Source organism: Lissotriton vulgaris, unplaced genomic scaffold (genome assembly GCF_964263255.1).
Source record: "Lissotriton vulgaris unplaced genomic scaffold, aLisVul1.2 SCAFFOLD_324, whole genome shotgun sequence".
NCBI classification, from domain to species: Eukaryota; Metazoa; Chordata; class Amphibia; order Caudata; family Salamandridae; genus Lissotriton; species Lissotriton vulgaris.
In genome coordinates, this window is record NW_028246214.1 from 1330367 (window position 1) to 1354421 (window position 24055).

The following is a 24055-nucleotide window of genomic DNA, read 5'->3' on the forward strand; positions in this document are numbered from 1 at the left end:
GCTTCCTCTGCCTCTACAGGGCCCTCAGGTCAGGTCAGAAACCGGTGCAAAGAGCACCGCCACAGCTGCCAGACTTTTTCGAACCGTCACCGTAGGAAGGTCTACTCAGGTTCGGTCCCCATATAGCTGTTTGGGGACAGGGGATGGAGCAATTACAAAGTGATGTAGTGGCGAGGCCGGAGGGACGAAAACACACTGCCGCAGTGACAGATCTCCAGTCAGTGTTGCATGGGACTTTGTCATATTCATTGAGGGAAGGCCCGTCGGCCATCTTCAAGTCTGCACAGAGCGGAGGGCCCGATTGCAAAGTGGCCATATCACACGCCTGGCACTGACTGTGGGGGTAGTTTAGCTGATCATCGTGCCACCCCCTTGAAGCCCCAACAACTGTCAGTGGACACAGCCTCAGAGACTGTTGCTAGGATAGGGAGAGACCTGCTCCACTGCCGGGGGGCTGGGAGAGGAAACTGGGCGCTGTATAGGCCCCTTTCCCGCCTGCGACACCACTGGGGCCCTCACTGGTCTACCGGGCAGAGAAAGGCCTGGTTTTCTGCACACGCCACCTGGCCAAGCGGGTACTGGGAGTCGTAGAGCAAGAGAATCGCCCCGGCAGCACGAGGCCTGATTGAGGCGAGTGACCGGGTACCGCAGACCTACAGGGACGTAGCGTCGGCCAGGTGGTCCCCCGGAGCATGCTCCGGCTTGAGTTCCGACACTGTCATCCTTCCGAGCCTGGAGGGCTGCTGGGTGACATCCTAGTGGATCCCTTGTTGCCTCCCCCGTGAGCCCTGCCCAGCACCATGGTGTCAGCCCGAGCGAAGAGGGAGAAAACCCTGAAGGACTTGCGATCAAAGCAGACAACTGGCCCTGACGCAGTGAACGCAACACCCCAGAACTCGGGGCACCCGGAGCAAATAGACGGAGCAGATGGACCAGCCATGAAGGCCTTCATGATGGAGCTATTCTCTGCCATCAAAGAGGACATATTGGATTTGAAGGGCCAACTCTCTGCTGACCTCAAAGAAGTCCGGCGAGACGTGGATGAGGTAGGAGAGAGGGTGGCCGCCCTCAAGGAGCACGAACTACGCCGCAAAGAGTACTTGCACCAGCTACAACAGGAAGTAATCCGGCTGCAGGATCAAAATCTGGACCTCCAAGCCCATGCAGAGGATTTGGAGAATCGCTCATGACGGAATAATATCCGCATTCGAGCAATCCCATGGCGATTCTATGTCCATGGCAGATCTTAGGAGACGACGGCCTGCAAGAAATTCAGATGAACAGGGTGCATCGCGTGGGCCTGCCCAGAGGAGGGAAGGCCTCCCCACCAGATGTGCTTGTCTGCGTGCATGACATCCAGCTTAAGGAGTAGATCCTACGCAGGGCTCGAGCGGCCCAGCCGATCCAGTTCCCAGGGGCACTCCCCGGCCCTCTTCCAGGATCTTGCCAAACAAAGAGAATTCCGAGTGGTCACCTACTACCTCTGTGACAATGGAATTCCCAACATGTAGGCCATCCCTTTCGCATCATATTCAAGTACCAAGAGAAATTGGGACAGATCCGCTCTCTTGCAGAGGCTTTTGCTCTGCTGGAGCTGGACAACACGGTGGATGCAGAGCGGAGGGAGAGCCCCAAAGGCCGGTTCGCACGAAGACTGTCACAATGGCATACAGTTGGGAAAGCGATGGCCTCTGAGAAACCAGACCCGGAGGAGATGGCGAAGGACTGGGAAGCGGTGATCTCCTCCCTTTTGCAACCCCATGACCGCCCGTGTTCCCCTTTAGCACCCCAGTTCAGCATACGGGATGGATGTCATGGAGCGAGGTAGGAGGGGCTCCTGGGTCGACTACCTTTCCTTGCCCAATAGAATGCCCTTCTGTTTTTCTTGGTTCGCCAGGTACTCTGTTCAGTGGTCTGCCACCAGTGGCCTGAACCCCTTTGGTTTTTCTTTGCAGATGGACTTATGTCTACTGTTCCTTCATGGGGTTGAGTTATTCTGGGTTGCCTTTTTATGTACACTTGTAGGGGTTTCTTTAAGGGGTTTCCCGTACCGGGACCTGCGCTTGCGTCCCTGCCTTGTCTGCCCACACGCTCTCTGGCCCCTATTTGCGCTCTGTTTCCTCAACCCTATGGGTGTGCCTTGTGTGCTAACCCCATTGGTTATGACTAGAGACCTAAAACTTGTGAGCCTCAATTTTCGGGGCCTGAATCACCCTACCAAATGCGCTGCGATTCTTTCCCTACTCGAACAGGCATATGGCGACATCTGCATGCTACAAGAGACTCATCTGCTTGCTTCCCTCACCAATTCTGGTCATGTGGCGCAGCAAAAAAGAATGGGGTAGCAATCCTTCCGGGGGCTAAATTTGATGGTAAGGTGCTGACTACCTTCTATAAGTCCAGGGGCAGGGTTCTGGCTCTCCGTATTCAGTGGGGGTCCACTTTTCTCACTCTAATTAACATTTATGCACCCAATACACAGCAGGAGCCTTTTCTCCATTGACATATTACCGAAGGCTTGGCCTCCCCTGACTCTGCATTGGTGGTGAGTCGGGACCTCAACTTGGTCATAGACAATGACTGAGACCGCACGGGGTAGTGCTCCACGCACGTGGAAGCTATCTCTCCAGAGGGTAAGCAATGGCTGGCTGAGTGCGGCCTTCACAATGTTTGGCGCCTTTAGCACGCGGACATGCGCGATTACACCCACTACTCGGCGGCACACAAGACATATACGCATATAGATATGTTTTTGTTCTCGCAGACGCTTCTCCTCAGAATCAGTGATGCCTCTATCACCATGCACTCAGTCTCCGACCATGCACATATCTCTCTTTCTATACGCCTTGACAGGGGCGGGCACATCCCTGCCAGATGGGGGCTGCTCGTAGGACTCTTACACTCACCTGCCACTGTAGATGGGGTTCGGGCTGAGATCTTAGAATACATCCAACACAACGACACTGGTGAGAAGTGCCTGTCTGTTGTTTGGAAAACCCTCAAAGCAGTGATTCGTGGGGAATTCATTGCGAATTCATCTACTGACGCTCGGAGACGCAAGGAAGTCCGTTCGGGCCTCGAAAAAGAAGTGGCAGAATTGGAGGCGATATATATATAAAGGTACCAGAGCCCCGAGGGTGTGGCGGTCACTAGAGAAGCGGATGCTTCTTAAAAGCTTAGATCTTAACAGGGCGGAATATGCCCTACTTCGCCTTCGTTTTACTTAGGTAATGGCAGATGTGGGCGAATGTTGGCACAGTGATTGCGTGCCAGGGCAGTGGCGGGGACTTTTACCTCCCTCAAGCAGCCTACAGGCGGGGAGATCCACCTGGACTCCCAGATCGTTGAGGAATTCCGGTGCTTCTACCACTCTCTCTTTAGAGGAGATACACCTGATCCCCCTGACGCTCAAGACTATTTGGATTCTAGCAACTTTACTCATCTCCCAAAGGCGCTGGCAGACCCCTTAGGAGACCCAATATGGCTGGACGAGGTTATCTCAGCAATTTCTCGATTGAAGCTTGACAAATCTCCGGGTCCTGACGGTTATCCTGCCCTGTTTAATAAAACATTCTGTCACAAGTTAGCTCCCCTCCTAACACCAAATGCATTCTCTATCTCATAGACAGTGTTCACCGCTCCCAGGTAGGAGATGTGCTTTTTTCCGTCGACACTCAAAAGGCGTTCGATTGAGTATGTTGGACATATCTCTTTGACATCTTGCGGGGCTTCAGGTTTGGGCCCGCTTTATTCAATGGGTGCAGTGTATCTACTGTGACCCCGGGCATTTGTTAGAGTTAATGGGCTTCCTCCCCCTTTGAGATCGCCTGGGGTACGAGGCAGGGGTGCCCCCTCTCGCCCCTCTTATTTGCACTTTATATGGAGCCCCTTGCGCAGAAAATCCGCAATCACCCGAGAATCCAGCATCTCAAGTTCGGAGGTGACATCCACAAGATAAGACTCTATGCAGATGATGCCATCCTCTCCCTCGCACAACCTCTTACCTCCCTCCCCACGCTGGTTGACAAGCTTGAGTCCTTTGGTCGGCTTTCCGGTTTCAAGCTCAGCCTTAGCAAGTCCCAGGTCCTCAACTTGTCCTTACCGCAAATACAGGTGGAAGACCTCAGGCAGACTCTTCCCCTACACTGGTCTAGTGACCCTGTGCCCTATTTGGGCATTCTTCTGACCCACTCACTCCCACGTACGCTAGAGCTGAACTACTCAACCTTAGTGGCTCAGACGTACAAAGTGCTGGACGGGTGGACTAAACACAATGTATCCTGGTTTGGGCGCATCGCCGTGGTGAAAATGACGATCCTGCAGTGCATACTATACTTAGTTCAGACCCTCCTGTTAGTTCCGCCACCTAAAGCACTGCAGACCTTGCAGCTTGCCATGAATAAATTCATTTGGGGCAATAAGAAAGCACGCCTTTCGGTAGTGCAGCTATCGCGCCCCAAAGGGGACAGAGGGATGAATCTGCCTCTAGTTCACAGATACCTCCAGGCAGCGCACCTTCACTACGTGCTGGAGTGGAATCACCCACTTTCAAAGAAGCACTGGACCTTTATGGACCAGGCAGGTGCTGGCATGAATGTCTGGCGTGAAATCTGGCTTCCCCGCCCGTCACGTTCATGGGGCTTATACTCCTCCCCGGTCACGGCGGCGACAATGAAGGTGTGGGACAAGGTGGCAGTCTTGAAAGGTCTTACCACCTTTCCATCCCCGATGACGCTGATGGTAGACAACCCAGATTTTCCCCCGGGAGTTAAGACTGCAGTTGCTCAGAGATGGAGGAAAGCTGGGTGTAAGCGTTTTGGCCACTTATTTGATCTTGAGGGCCTCATCCCGTTTGATCGGGTTCGACAAGACTATGATCTTCCCCACACTAATGAGTTCTATTATTTGCAGCTCCACCACTGGGCTACCACTAAGGCCTATCTGCCACACGTCTCTCGTAAGCTTACCCCTTTCGAGAAATGGATAGCGAACAAGATCGATGATAAGCACCTCATAGCAGAACTTTATGTTCTCCTCACTCAGCGCACACACAGGTAGTCGTCTTGCGGCCAACTCCGGTGGGAAGAAGAACTGGGTCGGGCTCTCAAATTCAAAGAGTGCGACAATATTAATTATAGGGCTCGCCACACGGCATACAACACTGCAGGGACTGAATTTACATTTAAAGTAGCATCTTATTGGTATCTCACATCAGCACGGATCCACCAATGGGACAAAAACCACACTGAAAAATGCTGGCGGGGCTGTGGCTTGACAGGCTCTCACGCACATCTTCTTTGGCACTGCCTGAGGCTAGAGCGTTTTTGGGAACAGGTACTTAATGATATTGACACGGCATTTGAAACTGAGATTCCCTCGTTTCCCAGCTTACACTTTGCTAGGGCTATCGAATCCACTCACCTTCCCATTACGGTCATTTCGAGGCAGGCTGATGGCATTGGCACTAATCGCAGCTCGCCAGGCGATCTTAGTCCACTGGGGTACTCCCACGGTCCCGGATCATATGGCCTGGCTCCACAGGCTCTGGATGACCCTTGCCATGGAGCGACTCTCGCTGGTCCAAAATCAGAAGAGTGAGAAATACGCAGAGCTTTGGGCTCCTTTCATAACGTTGCTGTCGAAGGACCTCCGTGAGGTCACTTGCCCCAAATTCCTGCAAGTGTTACGTCTAATACCATCAACTGCGGAGTAGGTGACGCCCTGTGTACGTGAGAGGGAGGACTGGAGGGTGGGCATGGTGGGGGGCATGGGTCGCTCTGCGACCCCTAATATCTTGGTACGGGTTCCCCTTTGTTTTCCTTCTTCATGGGAGGCGATTGGGTGGGTGGTTTTTTTTATTTATTTGTTGTTCTCTTTCTAGGTGGGTGCTCGTTTCTGGACTTATGAGGTCCTTGACAGAGTAGGCTTTATCTAATTGCTGGACTTAACTCTGAGCGCTACCAGCCTCTGGGATGTCGGCATTAATGCAATAGTGTTCTATTCTCACTTAATGTCTCATTTGTTAGCCGCCGGCCCCTGTGGCTGTAGGCAAATGGCTGTGTACAAATGTCGAGACACCTACCAATTAACTCAAATAAAAAAAAATTGTTCCATAAAATGTAAATGTGGGAGATATTGCTGTAAGTGTGTGCAACAAAAATATTTAATCTACCACTTGATGAATACAGTCTAGCATCATTTTCCATCACTTCCCATAATGTGCAACGTTCTGTTGCTCTTGGGCTAGGTTAATGCTATAGAAATACCAACACATGCGTGCTTATACTATGTGAAGAGGTAATTCGCTTATTATTCTCTGTGTATACTCCTTCCTGTTGAGCTGTTTGTGGGCCCCTCTCATGTTGTGACAGCCAGATGGAAGCTCCCTACAATTTTCTTTATTCCAGTTTATTCTTCACACATCAAGTCTGCTTTTCAGTGAATGTGGGAGCACATTTGTGGGCACATTGGGAGATTCCTCCCACACTCATCTTCTTGTTCCTTAGAAGCATTTTATCATTATGCAATTCATGCTTCTTTTAATCAGATAAGACACTTTTCTTTTCTGTGCATCGGACAGGGGGCGTAGCTATCATTGGTGCAGCAGGTGCAGTGGCACCGGAGCTCAGAGCCCGGCGGGCCCGTTGAACCCTGACAATTGCTGTATTTACTACCACACCAGCATTAAAAGTGGCCATTTCTTCTGCTTGCACCAGGCCTATGGCATTCGTGCTAAGCTGCTTCCTCAGACATGCATAGGACCTGCTTGCTAGCAACCATCTTGCAGAAATCTGATGCTTGCAGGTCTGGTGTTCACACTCTGCGCTCCAACAGTGGTCGGTTTGTCAGGGGAATGCATTGAAGATAAAAGATCTGGCTTTAATGTGCTTACAGCATGATAGAACAGGCATGCACACATGCATTTTCCATGCATTACCACATTAAACCCTGAACTATTGGCCTTCCAAACCTGAATGGTTCCCAGTGTGACAAATGGCTCCACCATCATTTTTAGTACTAGTAGCCCCCCCCCTCCACCCACCCCGAAGTTCAGGTATAGTTGTGCCCCTGATTCACATCATGGCTAGCTGCATCACTGTGGGTTCTAGTGTATTCATTAGCATATATTGTAGGACCACCTGCGTTTCTGCTTAGCAATTTGTTGTCCGCTAAAATACTTGAAAGAAGGACAGACACTTAGAACCCAAGATGGCGGCTCTGAAGAATGCTAAATTAGGAATTCTGCTCCATAAGCCACACAACTTGGAATGTTACTCTTTTGCAAAAATCTTCCACCCCAAATCTAAACGCCAACAGAAAGCATAAGAGAAACTGCAAACTAGTGCCACACTACCAACAAACAGTCCATGTAAGAGATCTTGGCACCTTCTCTGGACATATTCTCCCCACCGGCTCACCCCAATCCACCAGTGATATATGTGCTGACTGGGACTATAAGAATAGTTTTCTTTTTTTTCATGTGAACTTCAATTATTTTCCACAAAAACTATGAAAAATGTGCAGTGGTTGTGAACTTCTAAGCAAATTATGCACTTGTGCACAAAATCCATGCAAGTTACTGGTGCGAATATGTTGAAGGGGGCTCATGAGAAAGGGCCAAGCAGCATGTGCCTTTCCATAACATAGCCACTAGGTCTTGCCTTTGGGACCTTATACGTGTTTAGCCATGCAACAGTTAATGTTGTTGCACCAAGGATATTGTGCTGCATTACTAAATACTTGTAAGGTCCCAAATGCGAGACCTATTGGCTATGCCAATGCTTGTTTATGTTACCATTGGTTTGCTGTTTTTCATAACTTAATTTTCTCTTTGAAAGCATTGTGGTGGAAGTTAGGTCCCTGAGAGCAGCCCTTCGGTGTGTCTTCAGTTCTCTTTGTTTGGCCACCTCCCCAGATAATGTATATTTTAAGGAACTCCAATATTATAATGTTGCTTGGAAGGCAAAATAAAAGACGACAATAAAGTTGTACCCGATTGTCGTTTCAGAGGCTCCATTTTGTTTTGACTTTTAATTCTTTATAGAGGGAATAGGCAAATATTGAACGACTGTAAATGATTGAAATGCAGTGATACAGAATTAATTTTTTGGAAGGTAGTTGAGGTGGTATTGATACTTATGTCGTAACCTGATGATCTATTAATGGCTGTGGAATGTAATACTGATCCTAGCATTTTGTGTACGTAGAAGTACCTAAAAGTGTAAAGGTTTTGCTCAAATTGAATGGAGAAAATTCCAGCCCAGTTACTCAATTAAAAAGTATTCTACTTCATCTGGAGAAAGAGGACTCCCTAACGCTTCTCTCAGATGGGGCATCTGAGCTGAAGTGTCCTAGTGGCTTGAAGGCATCAGTTGGTGCCATGCAGTCTTTATACATCATCACAAAACTCAATAAAAGGAACTACAATTCTTCATTCTAAGTTTCTTCATTGAAAATCCTCATTATGTCAACGATTTCATCGTGTTTCGTTCCACTAGACATATTTGTTGAACAAAAAAGAATAAGAATGCTTATATAATGCGGAGTGTCCTTTTGTATTCTCCTTCCTGCAGATACCATTCGGTTTTTTGGGGGAAATTTTTGGTTAGCTGCTATTCTTTAGAAAGCATGCCCTAAAAGAGAGAATGATTGAGCTTGGGCTCGGAATGAGAAATAAACGAATGAAGCAGCAGTGCCCCAAAACCAAGGAGCGATACATAATTACACAGAGCTCACCACAAAATTCCGTTTACCATTATATTTCCCTGTAATTATATTCATTTTTTACCGTAGGTTCGACTGTATGGAAATACAGCGTACTACAGGTGTAGAAAGAGGTGAGCGCCAAGCCCTTTCTTCTTAAATATGCAGTCATACAATTGCCCGCGCGCTTTGGGAGTTGCATAAATGACTGGCAGTGTGTTCCATTCGAGGCCTATGTAGGGTCGGTTGACAGCTGTGCGCATTGGCATGCTGGGAGCAATGGTAGCTGCAGACAGGAAAAAGCTGAAATCCTATGTCTACCCTGATAGCGTTCCTCTGTCGGAAAAATGAAGGTGAGAACATTTGTCCAGCTTTGCGTGGGGGGCGGCTAAGTGGGACAGTGCTGATGGCAGTATATATTTCACAGTGAATTGCTGTCCTTGTGGGAATAAATGCCTTGAACCGGTCGGCGCGAGCCAGCCTTTCCTGCTCAATCAGCAGCCATGGGGCTCGGCTTTGTCCTCGGGTTTGCTCTCGGCCAGAGAATTTAGAAAACAAGCCTAAGTCCGCGAGTGGTGGAGCAACTAAAGGAAATTTAAAAAACAAGCAAAAGTGATGCGGCCACCCCTGAAAGTGAAAAGGAAAATGAAACTGACGAGGAGGGAGTGGAAGAAGGGAGGGGGTAGGGGAGGGGATTCACGTGCTGGAAGTCTGGAAGGCTTAATGAGGCTTGACAGAAACCCACATGGCTGCTGCACGTGTGCACACACATGTGCACACAAGATTTAGGCCAGGAAAAGCCTATGGTAGCACTTTTAAAAGCCTGTTTACTAAATTTCTCGCAGTGCAGCGCATGTGCTGGCTCAGCGAGACCTAAAAATGACTGCAAGTTACTCATGTGACAATGTTTCAGAGTACTCGAGGAATAAGCTGAGCAAGTTATGCACTAGCAAACAAGATGCCTACGAGTTCTTGGTACCAGCTGATGTTATGTTCAAGGCAGAAGAAAGGCAATCAGGAAAATCTGCAAACACCTTGCAAACCAGTAATTGCAAACTATGCAAAACTATATTTATGCAATGAAAACTGCACATTCTGGTGTGGTGTATTCTGGCAGTGTTATAGATTAACATATGTAGTAGACTTTAACATAATGTTTATTTACCATGAGTTTTGCTTGTTCAGACTCTGCAGAATAATTTCTTTTTTATGTGCATATTGCCACATGCCTCCAGTTCTAAACTACCCTTCTTAAAGAGAACGTTATACGTCTGCACAGATTAATATTAAAGCATCTAAGAAGTAAAACTTTACTTGCAGAACAATCTTATGAGCTCGCCAGTTTGGGGAATAATTGGGCTCCAAATGCAACTTGTCACCTGGTGGTGATCTGGAGTGTCACCTGTTGTTGGTCGCTCCAGGTCTGCTCTCATTTCTCACTGCCCTCCAGATATTGAGATAAAACGTTTATCAAAGGTGCACAGAGCAAAGGGGTTACTACCTCCCTTCAGCCTTGCTGTAAAAATCCACCTGTAAATGACTTCGCTTGAACCCCCCCTGTGCTGCTGCCTGTCCCTGGGCTGTCCATGCTGTGGATCCAGCTCTTGCTTGTTTCGAGTCAGTGCAACTGGTTATCACCGTTAATCCCCTCCAAAACAAGGGACCATAAGCCTTAACGTTACCCCGGGCAGTAATTGCAGCCACTGTTTTGTCCCTCGTTGCCTCTTAACAATGACTTCAGAGCACTCAAGCCGATCCTTACCATCACGGATGACCATTTAACTCCCTGACTGACAATTATCTGGGTGTATCGCTACTCCACAATGGTTCACTGTCACTTCCACCCTCTCACTTTCCACTTGCCCCCTCCATGGGTGAGCCTGTCACTATACCATGCATTGAAGTGAACCAGATGCTAATAATGTCCCTCCTGCATCTCTGACCTCCCTTACTTCACTGAAACAAGGGCAACTGGTCACTAATCTGCAGTGTCAAACCTGCCTTGAGGCTGCTGGTATCCACCCATTCACCCCTCAATGAGGATTACACCTACTCTTTCTGCTGGCATCCACTTTCCAAATATGTACTCTGTGCTTTTGAAAATATCTCACAACCCAACACCCAAGCTGGATCTATTTCGTTTTAACTTGTCAACTACATTATCACCACTGCAAGAAATTGAATTATTAGTTGAGGGAGGTAAGTACCCATCTCAAGTAATAATCAGAATCCTTGTCAGGGTGAACCACTAAAGTCACAAATTAAACCCCAGCTCAATCGCCTGGTAACTATAGCACAAAGCAAACAGGCTTAACTAAGGGGCAATGTGTAAGTATTTATGCAATATTACACAGTATCAAAGTCAAAATGCAAAACAATACAAAATTCCAAAACAAATTAGAAAAACAGAGTACAATTTAATAAACAAAATGGCAAACATCCAATAAGGGAAACAGGAGATATGAATTTTCAAAGTTTTAAGTAAGAATTGAACCAAGAACTCCCAACAGGGGTGGCACTTCCATGTGGGCGGAGGAGCGTCATCCCACTGCTTTCTCACAGTGCGAGAAGTTCAAGTTCAAGTTCAAGTTCAGGAATTTGTATAGCGCACTACTCACCCAGAGGGTCTCAAGGCGATTGGGGGATGGGGTGCATTATTTATCGAATAGCCAGGTTTTAAGTTCCTTTCTGAAGGAAACGTGGTTCTGTGTAAGGCGGAGGTGAGTGGGGAGAGAATTCCAGGTCTTGGCCGCCAAGTAGGAGAAGGATCCTCCTCCCATGGTGGATCTGTGGATGCGCGGAACTTCGGCGAGGGCTAGATTGAAGGATCTTAGTTGGGATTTTAGGTTTCTTCTTCTCACTCTGCGAGAAAGCAGAGTGTTTGGTTGGGGGCTGGCGGGTGGGCGGGCCTGCTTTAGGGGAGGGGAGGAGTGGCTTACCCACTATTGTGGCGCTGACTGTTTAGTCAGCTCTTTGGGCCGACCAAACCAGTCATATGCACTCCATTTTCTCCATGTAGGCTGCCGGTGAAGGTAAGTTTTCAATTTTAAATTAACCCCCCCATGCACGCAACCCTCCTGCCCCACCACTCCCGAGTCTTGCCTGCCGCGACTGAGCCCAAAGTGACAATAATAGTTAATGGTCACAGTAGAACGGGTCCTAGGTGCAATTTGACACTGACCACGATTGAGTGCAGGTCAGACACACTAACAAAGTTTGTCCTGGTCAAACATTTTATCTTCTGACTTTAGTCCCAATCCACCACAGGAGAACACTTCTAAAGCCCACCAGGACCCCAAGGGAGACACTTAGAGCACCATTTCCCAAACTGTGGCTCGGGACCTACCGATTTTTGGTGGGTTGGGAAAGTCCATGCAATAAATAAAGATGCCTTTAAATGCTGTGTTTATCATGTCGCATTTGCTGTGCTTCAAACACAAAGATCAAATCTTAGGCTATGTATTCCGACAAATTGCTGCTGATTCTTTTAACATGGAATTCGTGTGTATTTTTCTTTCTCTGACTGAAAAGTCGGAGGAGTTTTTAAAGTGAATTATGTGTCAATCTTGTTGGAGCACAGCAAAGTGTGATATTGGTTTTTTTTTTTGCACCACACACCAAAACATAAATACCTGTAAATGGACTGTATACATTCAGCTGTTAGAAAAAGCCATAATTAAGCACATTACTTTGTAATTCTGCAGTGTGCTGGAAACTACGATTTTAATAGGATCAAAACAAATCAAGACATTGCGATGCACAAATGATAAATAATACCAGAAACCAGATTTCCACACACATTATCATCATAGAACTTTGTTTTGATTGCTGTGGATCATAAAAGTATAGACAAACAAGACAACCACAGTACACATTCCACACATTATCACTTGTGCGCTATAAAGTTTTATCAGTAAACAGTATGTCTGTGCAAAGTTAGAGGCCATTTCAATGGGAAAATGTGCCATCTGTAAATGATAATGTGGTACTAAACAATGCTTTAGGCACATTAAAAAAAATCAGTCTGTCTGAAGTCCACTAAAGGTAGGTGAGTCACGAAAGTTTGTCGTTCAAAAAAGTGTGTTGTGGTTCTAAAAAGTTTGGGAACCACTGACTTCGAGACTCATAGGGTGGCAGGTGGAGTCAAGCCCAGGTCTAGTTGCTACTGATCAGCTGGTCAGTTGAAGATAAGCCGCTTGGAGCTTGTTGTGTCCCTGTAGATTGAACAAGAGGTCAGCATTTTGACTCTTTGTGTCCACTTCGCTAATGAGGGTACTAGAAGAAGGGAAGGTTCCAGTCTTCTACGCTCTTCTCAGACAGCAGATTTAGTTCTCTTTTGATCTTCCCCTCGTCCGGTGAGGTTCCGTGACGATTTGTACCTGTGTTTTCAATATTGTCGGAAATACATAATATTGGTATCAGCGAACCGCAAATGATCCATTTAGCATATCCTGGTGTTTTCGCTACGCTACGAGCAAGAGTACTACTGTTACGAACATTTTTCCGATCTACCCATGGCATCCATCTTAGATCATGGCAGCCATTTTGTGTTTCTTGCCCTCACATACGCAATAACCTTTGATTACTTCATTTCGATTAAGGACACGTAGCCTTAGCCGGCGATTCACCTTTCCAGTGACACGTGCACCTTGGAACAGAACACGCTGTAGCTGCATGACTCGACAAAGGCTGCCTCCTCTGCCCGAGGCCAGTCCTGCTATACTGGTTCTTGTGGTCGTTGGCCTGATCATGATTAGGCGGCCGAAGCCGGTAGCCTTGCCCATTTACAACCCACAAACATCCCTTATCCTGCTTTTCTATCTTCTGCACCTGGCTCTGCTCCTTTCCTTCTGGGCCTTTATTAGGGGGAGGTAACAAAATTTACGATGAGGCGGTCCGGGTCTTGAATGAAAAGTCGACATGAGATTATGATGGAAAAGTGGGAACCCCTAGTTCGTAATGTTTTGGCATCAGATATTGTCGACGATTCCTGTGCAACGCCAAATATTTATTGTTTAAGACACAAAGGTTTGGGAATGTACTAACATGTGAAGAATTTGCCTGAAGCCCAATTTTTAGTATATAAGGAGCAACCCTCTTTGTACAAATCGAACAGGCTCCTAGACACTGCCCATGCGTAGTTTCTGTGACTTCTGTGTCCCTGCAGTAATAAACCTTTGGTCTTTGACGCCACCATCGAGAAGCCCGTGTTTCTGTTTATTTGTGCACCAAGACAGGTGGAACTCCGGGGTCTTCGGGTGTTGTTCCCTGACACCTCTGGACGGAACCAAAAAGTCCAGAACTCCAATTGGCGCCCAACGTGGGGCGACGTCATTCGGTACCGGTCCAAAAGCCTGAAGAGTTCGAGAAGCTTCGTGTGAGGGAGGCGCCCCACTTCATCGATCCCGGCATATCGCAAAAGTGGCCCGAAGTTCTCTTCCACGAGGGTTCCCGTTCAGGACGGCTGCAGTGGGCCGTTGCCTTGACCGTCGCCCTGTCTTGGACCCGAGGTGCAGTCCTTAGTACGGCGAAACGTGACGGGTTTCTCCTTGGTGACGTCTTCAGTGCCTCAGTTAAGTATTTACTGGTTGCTAGCTGGTTATTTCGTGAGGGTTGTTAAAATCCTTTTTGGTTCTAAGTTTGGTTTGGTTTCGTAAGATTATCACTGGTTGTTCTGGTTACGATAATCTATTTGGTTTAGTTTGGGTATCGATACATTTGTTCTCTTTTGGTAGGCCTAAGTTCTTGGTTCGAGTGCACATTCTTGTTTGTGTTGTTTGTTCTGTGTTCCGGATTACAAAATGGTAAGTCGGAGAAATTGTATGTTGTCGTGTTTTGGTTGCAACAGTGATTCACGATTGGAGGACTCATGTCTGGTTCCTCCGATTGGGACTCCTCTATATGATCTTTACTGTAAGCATGGTGTGGGTCCTATATCTTATAATGAGGTGTGGGTCCGATACACTGAAAAGGACGGTGTCCTTAGTTGGCCACTGCATGGTAGTTTTGAACCCGAAATCCTTGACAATCTAGAAGTGAAATTGTTTAAGAAGAAAGCCCGGCCGGCAATGTTTGATTCTTTCCGTTACTGGCGAAAAGAATCTAAACAGAGAGAGATTAAAAGGTTGAAAAAAGAACAGAAAGAGCAAGAGTTAACTTTAGAACAAGCGGCTAAGCAGCTGCAAGATAACGAGTCTGAGAAGGCAATGGAGATAGCCACTAGAGAGCGTAACTTAGCGATAGATAAATGCTATCCTGCCTTGCCATCGAGTACGACTAAGATAGTAGAGGATCCCGAAAACGATCCTCTGTTGTCTTACTTGTTACGGTCCCCACCACCGTATGCACAGGGTATTACGGCTCCACCTGTACCAAATGTTCAATTGCCGGTTGCTGGACAACCTGGTATTCCTGCTCCTGCCCCTCAGAATCAAGTTCCTGTACCTCCTATAGTTAATGTAAACGTTCCTACAGCACCTCCTCTTCCTGGGTTGCCGACTTCTCTACCTATACCTGTATCGCTTACACCTACTGTTCCACAAGCTATCTTCCTCGATACTCCTACTGTCCCGCTATCTGTTCCAACTGCTACTGTGTTCTCTGCATCTGCCAGTATGTTGACTCCGCTTTCTGTTCGTCGAAGAATCACTGATTCTGTCTCTAACATTCTATCTCCTTTCTATAAATCTTTAATTAAGACTCCTACTTCTGACTCTGTACAAAGACGTAGTCAGCTCCCAAGTACTGAGGAACGGGGAATATTAGATTCCACGGCTCTCAGATGGATTTCGAAAAGTAGGAGATATAGCACGAGAGATGTACTAGATACATTTATGCAGTGGAATGAACCAACGCAACGATATGTCTTTGACGAGATGTGCTCTCTTTTACGTGAGGAACTAGAAGAAGATGACTCTGAATTGAATTTAGAAGACTTAATTAAGGTTCAGAAAGAGTTTGCTGCAGGAATGATAGTAGGTCAAAATATAAAAGAAGCGATGGAACTGATTTTAAGTTATAGGAATGATCCATCACTTCGTTCACCGAGAGACTTAGAGAAAGGTAGTACGAAGCAGAATCGACAATATCCAATGAGGGAGGTTCCTCCGATTTGGCGCGATGCTGTGCAAGCTGATGCAGTCCGTGGTATTGCAGCCGCTCCGGCGCAATTCCAGAGAGTGTGGATACACATTCCGTGGAAGCGAGCCGAAGTGTTAGCAGTGAAGCAGGCCTTGCCAGACCCACGTAAGAATCCTGCTGGATACTATAAGGAATTAGCGCAAACAGTTGAGGCCTGTGTGATGAATCTGGCGGACATTGACATGTTATTTGGGAATGTAGTTCCGCAACCAATTTGGGCTACAATTCGTAAAGAGAATCATCCAGTTGCCCTAGGTGGTGATTGGGCAGCTATCATTGCAGCGGATGGTCAGCAAATAGGTGGTTCCAAACCCGAACCTCTAATTGCTAATCTTCCAGGTAGGATAATCGACTTAATGAAGACTCTGATGCCCGCATTGCGTGTTAATTGGGACAAGTTGGCCGCATGCAGGCAAAAGAAAGACGAAAGTGTCTCCGACTTTTTCACGAGGTTCGAAGAGACTTTTGTAGATCATAGTGGTCAGGATATGAGCACAGAAGGAGGACAGAGATTGTGTGTCGATAAATTCGTACACAATTTGCTACCTGAGCTATGCAATAAATTAAAAGATTCCGAGAGTGCGTGGGCTGTCTCTACAACTGCGCAAATACTTGCAACTGCACAGTATTATGAAAATAGGGATAAAGAGGAGAAAGAGAAATCGGATAAGAAAACGAAAGACTTAAAGACTAAAGTCCTTTTGCAACAGGCATATCCGCCTCACATGAATCAGACTAATACACAGCAAGGATCGTATCAAAGGACAGATTATAGTTCACCTAGGCCACAATACCAGTGGAATCAGTGTGCGTATTGTAAGAAAGAAGGTCATTATAAAAATGAGTGTCCAGTCTTAGCGCAAAATAACGCAGCAGCAGCTCAGAGAGGTCGTGGTGGTTTTGTGCAGAATTCTAGAGGTCGAGGACGAGGTGCTATGCCTCCACAGACAAATGATCGCCCTTCCAATCACTTTGATCAACGAAATGGACAGTCTGCTCAACAAAATAGATCTCAACAGTATCATGTTGAAGACTATTGTGAAAATGATGAGGGATTTCAACAAAATGAGTACTAGGACAGCCATGGACAGAGAGAGGGAGTAGTATCAGTTCCAGTAGATCAGAGTGGGCCTTATGTCGCAGTAGCAACATCAGGTGTAGTCGAACCGTTTCTGTTGGATACTGGTGCCGCAAAAAGTTCGATCATGCATGCGAAACTCCCTGGCGCACCTTTGTCCGGCTTAACAAATGTTTCTGTAGGTTTTTCAGGCGCCCCTGTTTACAACCCTGTATCTGGTCCTTTGTCTATTTCTGTTGGACCGTGTCAATTGAAAGCACCCCTGATTTTGACGACAGGTTGTAATGAAAATCTGCTTGGTTTAGACTTGTTAAAACGCCTATATGCGACATTGTACTGTTCTCCGGAAGGAGTACAGCTTACGTTGGGTAAAAGAATCACCTCTCCGATGTACTTGTCAATGGATGCACTCCCGCGAGAGCTGCGTTCACTCCCTGATACTCTTTGGGCGACTGGTCCTAACGATGTAGGCCTTTTAGAAATACCACCATATGTAGTCACCTTGAAAGCAAATGTAAAATTTCCACGAATTCCTCAATACAAGATCTCTAATGAAGGTGAACGTGCACTTTTACTGATTGTGCAAGATTTGATTAAGAAAGGTGTGGTTGAAGAAACTAGAGGAAATGTCTGTAACAGTCCTGTATTACCGATTTTGAAACGAACTTATCCTACAAAGCCTCCAGTATATAGGTTTGTCATTGATCTCAGAGAGGTTAATAAGATTGTGGTCCCGCAGTTTCCTGTGGTTCCAGATATTACTGCCTTGTTAACATTGATTCCTGCTACAGCCACATGGTTTTCAGTCATCGACTTGAAAAATGCCTTTTTCAGCATTCCGATAGCCGAAGAAAGTAGAGATATTTTCGGCTTCTGTCTAGGAGGTCGAAGCTTCAGATTTAAACGCGCTCCACAAGGCTATTGTGAGAGCCCATCCATTTACAGTCAGGCATTAAAAAGTCAGTTAGATTCCTTTGTACTTCCTCTAGGTTCTGCTCTAGTACAGTATGTAGATGACCTTCTAGTGGCTGCCGATGACAAGGAAACTTGCAAAGCAGCTACAATTTTGTTATTGCATCATTTGTCTAAATTGAATCACAAGGTGTCACCTTCGAAAATGCAATACTGCTGCCAAGAAGTGACCTACCTAGGTCATCTCTTGTCAAAGGAGGGAAGGAAGTTGACCCCCGAAAGAATAAAAGCAATTACGCAGATGAGTGTTCCTCGCACACAGAGAGAAGTGCGTGCCTTTTTAGGTATTACCTCTCACTGTAGGCAGTGGATCCCAAATTTTTCTCTTTTAGCAAAACCATTGGTAGCTTTGACTGGGAAAAATGTTCCGAGTCCGGTGCCATGGTCTGCTGAATGTCAGGAGAGTTTTTCTGAGTTACGAAATGCACTTTGTTCAGCTCCTGTATTGGGCACACCCGATTACAACAAGCCATTCACGCTCTATGTTCACGAGAGAGAAGGTTGCGCGTTGAGTGTTCTGACACAGAAATTTGGTGATAAACAACGCCCTTGTGCGTATTTTTCATCAACATTAGATCCGGTAGCTAGAGCGTTACCTAGTTGTTTGAGAGCTACAGCGGCAGCTGCGGCTTCCATTCGACAATCTGCTGGTTTGGTGATGAATAACATGCTAGTGGTAATGGTTCCTCATGCTGTGGATACACTCATGAACAGAACTAAGACACAACACCTTACCAGTGCGAGATTATCTGGCTACGAGCTGACATTGCTAGCGAGTCATATTCAGATCAAAAGATGCAATGTATTGAATCCAGCAACACTGTTGCCGGCTAATCAAGAGTCGAGTGATTCCGAACCTCATGATTGTTGTTTCAGAACCGAGGAAGAGACAAAAGGACGAATTGATTTAAAAGACACCCCATTGTCAGATCCGGATGGCACGTTGTATGTTGATGGGTCATGTTTTAAATTGGAGAATGGTGATGTGACTGCTGCTTATGCAGTAACGACTTTGAGGACGATTGTGGAGACTGCAAGAGTGAGTTAGAATTCTGCCCAAGCTGCAGAATTAATCGCCCTAACAAGAGCGTGTGTTTTAGCTAAGGGAAAGAGAGTGAATGTGTTCACAGATAGTCAGTACGCGTTTGGCGTGGCCCATAATTTTGGCCGTTTGTGGAAAGAAAGAGGTTTCATTACGTCCCATGGGACTAAGATTCAACATGGTCAGTTAGTTAACGACTTGTTGGAATCTCTAACCTTGCCGACTGAAGTTGCGATTGTGAAATGCAGTGCGCATAAAGCAATCACGGATGATGTTGGTCGTGGGAATGCTTTTGCTGATGAGACTGCTAAACAGACAGCTAGAAATATGATGAGTAGAATGTATGTTGCAACATCTGCAAGATGGATTTCCGAGTCTGGAATGTGTGAGGATACAGTGGAAAGTGTGAAAGAGATTCAGAAAGAGGCAACTGAGGAGGAAAAACGTGCATGGAAAGAAAGCACGGGCAAGTTGGATTCGAGTGGGTGTTGGATTGACTTGTCGGAACAACAGCGTTGGATGTTGCCTGATGCGTATGTGCTTGCAGTGGTGACAATGGCACATGGAGTAGCGCACATAAGTTCTAAAGGAATCTGTAAAAGGTTGGCCCCAGTTTGGAAGAATGATGGGATTAGTAAATGTGCAGAGAGAGTGGTGAAAAATTATATGGTATGCCTGATGCATAATCCTGGCAAGGGAACTCCTACTCCTGCTGGTCATTTCGCTCCACCCTCTTGCCCCTTTGAAGTGATTCAGTTAGACTTCATTCACATGGATCGGTGCAATAACTTAAAATACGTCCTGGTGGTAGTTTGTGCTTTCTCCAGATGGATCGAAGCATATCCACTAAAGGACAATACTGCCCTATCTACTGCCAAAATTCTTCTCAAAGAATATTTCCCTAGGTTTGGAATGCCACGGATTGTATGGTCAGATAACGGAAGTGAGTTTATAGGGAAAGTTATGCAGAGTGTGTGTGCCGGTTTAGGTATTAAGCAAAAATTTCACAGTGCAAACCATCCCCAGTCTGCTGGTTTAGTTGAGGGTTACAATGGCACCCTCAAACTAAAACTTGCTAAAATACAGGCATCCACGGGTTTATCCTGGCCAGACGCACTACCCTTGGCTTTGTTATCAACGAGAGCGACTGTGCATTCTAGAGTAGGGCTTAGTCCATACGAAATTGTCTTCGGCCGTCCTGCTAATGTTTGGGGAGTGCCAAGGCCAAAGGAATTTTGTTCTCTAGAATATCCAATGTTGATTGATTACCTTTACGACTTGACTGCTAAATTGAGTCTTATTCACCAACAGGTTTTCGATGCATTGCCAAAGCCTCCGGAGAGTCCAGGTCATCAGCTGAAACCCGGCGACCACGTTGTGGTACGAAATTTTACGAGGACAAAGAACCTTCAGCCCAAATTTGTTGGCCCCTTCCAGGTGTTGTTAGCAACGAGAACTGCTGTTCGTGTGGCTGGTCGCAAGCACTGGATACATGCAACTCATGTCAAACGTGTGCCCCTACCACTTCCTTACGACAACTGGGTGAAGAAGGGAATTGGTGCCTCTGAATTCGAGCAAACACCCAAGTTTATCCCTTTCAGCGATGCCGAATTGATAACTGACACTCCGAACTCTGACTCTCCTCCTGAAACTACTTCTTTGACTCCTGAACACTTTCCCTCTGCATCAGAAGAAACTTTGCCATCTGCGAACTTGAACATTGCAAACTCTATTGACAACACACTGTTTCCTGATCAAACGGTTCCTGCAAAACTAAGATACAACTTACGATCTCGTAATATGGACAAATAAAGCAGGAAACTGCCTATTGTGATATTTGAAATTTTGAACTTTTGCCTTCAGCCAGGAAGTTTGCTATTGTTTTATTGTTTTTAAAATTGCCTTGCCGTCTGGGTAGCCGTAGGGTCGTGGCTGTGTACCTAGTTGAATCTGCGGGGGTCAGACACAAGGTCGATCTTTCTGTTAGTTCTGGGAACTCCCAGGGCTGATAGAGGCATTTTCATCTACGCACACATCATCAGTGGTCGCGAGCGGATTGTAGAAGATGGAGCTTCCTGCGCTGCAACGAGAAAATGTGATTTATGTTCGCAGAAACAGACTTTACAGAATCCTTCATAGTAAATGTTTTCTGATGCAATGTGCTATTACATTTTTAATTGTTTTAATAACGTTGGTGGGTGGAATCGTTTTTGGTATAAATTTAATCTTTGTGCCAGTAACTACAGTACCTCCCCTTGATCCTGCTACTTCTACTGTTTCTTCCATACACTCTTTTCACTCGTTTCCTGAACATGAGCAAGCTCGACGCTCAGAATTCATTAATAACACTTTTGTACAGCTCTTGCACCAACACCAACTAGTAGTTAACACTACAGACTGCTGGGTGTGTGGCTTGATACCCCACACTATGGATAAAGGCATTCCCTACCTGGTTTTGCCTTTTAGCTATAATGGATCATTTCAGGCCTTTCAAACCATCTTTGCTTATGCCCTTGAAACCTATCCTCCGCGTCCACCACGTTCCACTAAATATAACTCTGCCAACAAAGCTTTAGTCCAGGGAATTATTGACATGATCAAGGACGTCAATAATACTCCATCTTACCCTAGAGACGAATTACGAGTATATTTGACTTGGAATTCTTCAGAGTATCGCCTTAGTTTGGGAGAAAGCAAGCGTAAAAGCTCCACTCCAATCTGGGTCGTACCTCACCGAGGTCAGGTCTGTTTGCAAGGAAATGGGAGAAATCCGAGAGCTCAGCTAGGGAGGAGTGAGTGCGTAGAGACTTACGTGTTTCCGTCTAACTCTTCCCCTGCTTTTCTTACTGCTAGGGGTACCTACTTCATCTGTCAAGACAGAGCGTATACATGGTTGCCTGCTGACTTTTCAGGTTCATGTTATATTGCTCGACTGTTGCCTCCAACATACACTGCTTCTTCTGACTACCACAAAATCAGAGTAGCAAGAGGTGTTTTCAGCAAGGAAGACACCGCTGGTCAGGAAGCTGGAGACTTCTTCAAAGGCTTCCTTCCGTTCTGGGGGCCTATGGCCAATAGTAGAAACATACGTCAGCTAACACGGGTAGTTGAATCTACTATTACTGAAACTGCTGGTGCCCTTAGCAATTTGACAGCTGAGCTTCAGGCGGATAGACTCATGACGTTGCAGAACCGTATGGTTCTAGACGTAATACTTGCAGATCGAGGTGGGGTATGCAGAATGATCCAATCGAGCTGCTGTGTCTTTATTCCCAATAATGCTCCAACAGTCTATGAGGCGATCTCTAAACTACACAAGATTTCCGACTCTATACACGTAGACAAGGGAAACTGGTCCTTCATGGAGTGGTTTTGGACTCTGATATCAGCGTGGGGATGGAAGGTTCTGATGGTCATTGGTGTCATCTTAGTATTCCTATTCTCATGCTGCCTGATTATCCAGTGTGGTCCTGCTCTGTGTAGTCTTTGTGCTGCAACCTGTTTTAGGAAACCACCTGCGTTGGGAGAAAAGGCGCGAGAAAGGATGATGATACAACAACATGTCATTGACCTGATGAGCATAGAATTAGACTCTGACATAGACTGAGTAATTGCCTATGTAAGGGCAAAAGGAGGGTCTGAGGTTCCGTGACGATTTGAACCCGTGTTTTCAATATTGTCGGAAATACATAATATTGGTATCAGCGAACCACAAATGATCCATTTAGCATATCCTGGTGTTTTCGCTACGCTACGAGCAAGAGTACTACTGTTACGAACATTTTTCCGATCTACCCATGGCATCCATCTTAGATCATGGCAGCCATTTTGTGTTTCTTGCCCTCACATACGCAATAACCTTTGATTACTTCATTTCGATTAAGGACACGTAGCCTTAGCCGGCGATTCACCTTTCCAGTGACACGTGCACCTTGGAACAGAACACGCTGTAGCTGCATGACTCGACAAAGGCTGCCTCCTCTGCCCGAGGCCAGTCCTGCTATACTGGTTCTTGTGGTCGTTGGCCTGATCATGATTAGGCGGCCGAAGCCGGTAGCCTTGCCCATTTACAACCCACAAACATCCCTTATCCTGCTTTTCTATCTTCTGCACCTGGCTCTGCTCCTTTCCTTCTGGGCCTTTATTAGGGGGAGGTAACGAAATTTACGATGAGGCGGTCCGGGTCTTAAATGAAAAGTCAACATGAGATTATGATGGAAAAGTGGGAACCCCTCGTTCGTAATGTTTTGGCATCAGAAATTGTCGACGATTCCTGTGCAACGCCAAATATTTATTGTTTAAGACACAAAGGTTTGGGAATGTACTAACATGTGAAGAATTTGCCTGAAGCCCAATTTTTAGTATATAAGGAGCAACCCTCTTTGTACAAATCGAACAGGCTCCTAGACACTGCCCATGCGTAGTTTCTGTGACTTCTGTGTCCCTGCAGTAATAAACCTTTGGTCTTTGACGCCACCATCGAGAAGCCCGTGTTTCTGTTTATTTGTGCACCAAGACAGGTGGAACTCCGGGGTCTTCGGGTGTTGTTCCCTGACACCTCTGGACGGAACCAAAAAGTCCAGAACTCCACCGGGACTATCCTGAAGTGTGTGCCAATCGATGCCACATGTATTAATGGCATGACCTAGTGGGCGGGAATGACCCCTGAGGGTGCCCTAAACAATAGGAGACAGGTTCAAAGAGCTAACCCTACAAATGTGAACATTTTCAAAATGGGTAAAGTCTTCAGCCACACTAAACTTGGATTCTGTGGGCTGGGGTTAAGTGTGGAGTATACTAGGGTAATCCTTGTGCCCTCACACATCTATCATTACAATCCAGTTCTGAACAGCCCCTGCGCCCCCAACAAACGCAGAGACAAAATTCTGATAAAATCAAAGCTGAGCTTTTGGCATCCAGACAGTGGGTACACATAAAGTGTTTTATCATTCTCTTGTCCTCCTTTGAAGTGCACCCCAAATGTTATATGTAAAACTCCAGCAGACCTGTCAAGCAGGATGTGACATTCAAGCAGAATTTCACATTCTAATCTCAAAGGGGATGCTCACAGCCTCTAAACCAGGTCTGGGGGAGCACCTCTTCCCTCTGGGGTTGGTGCC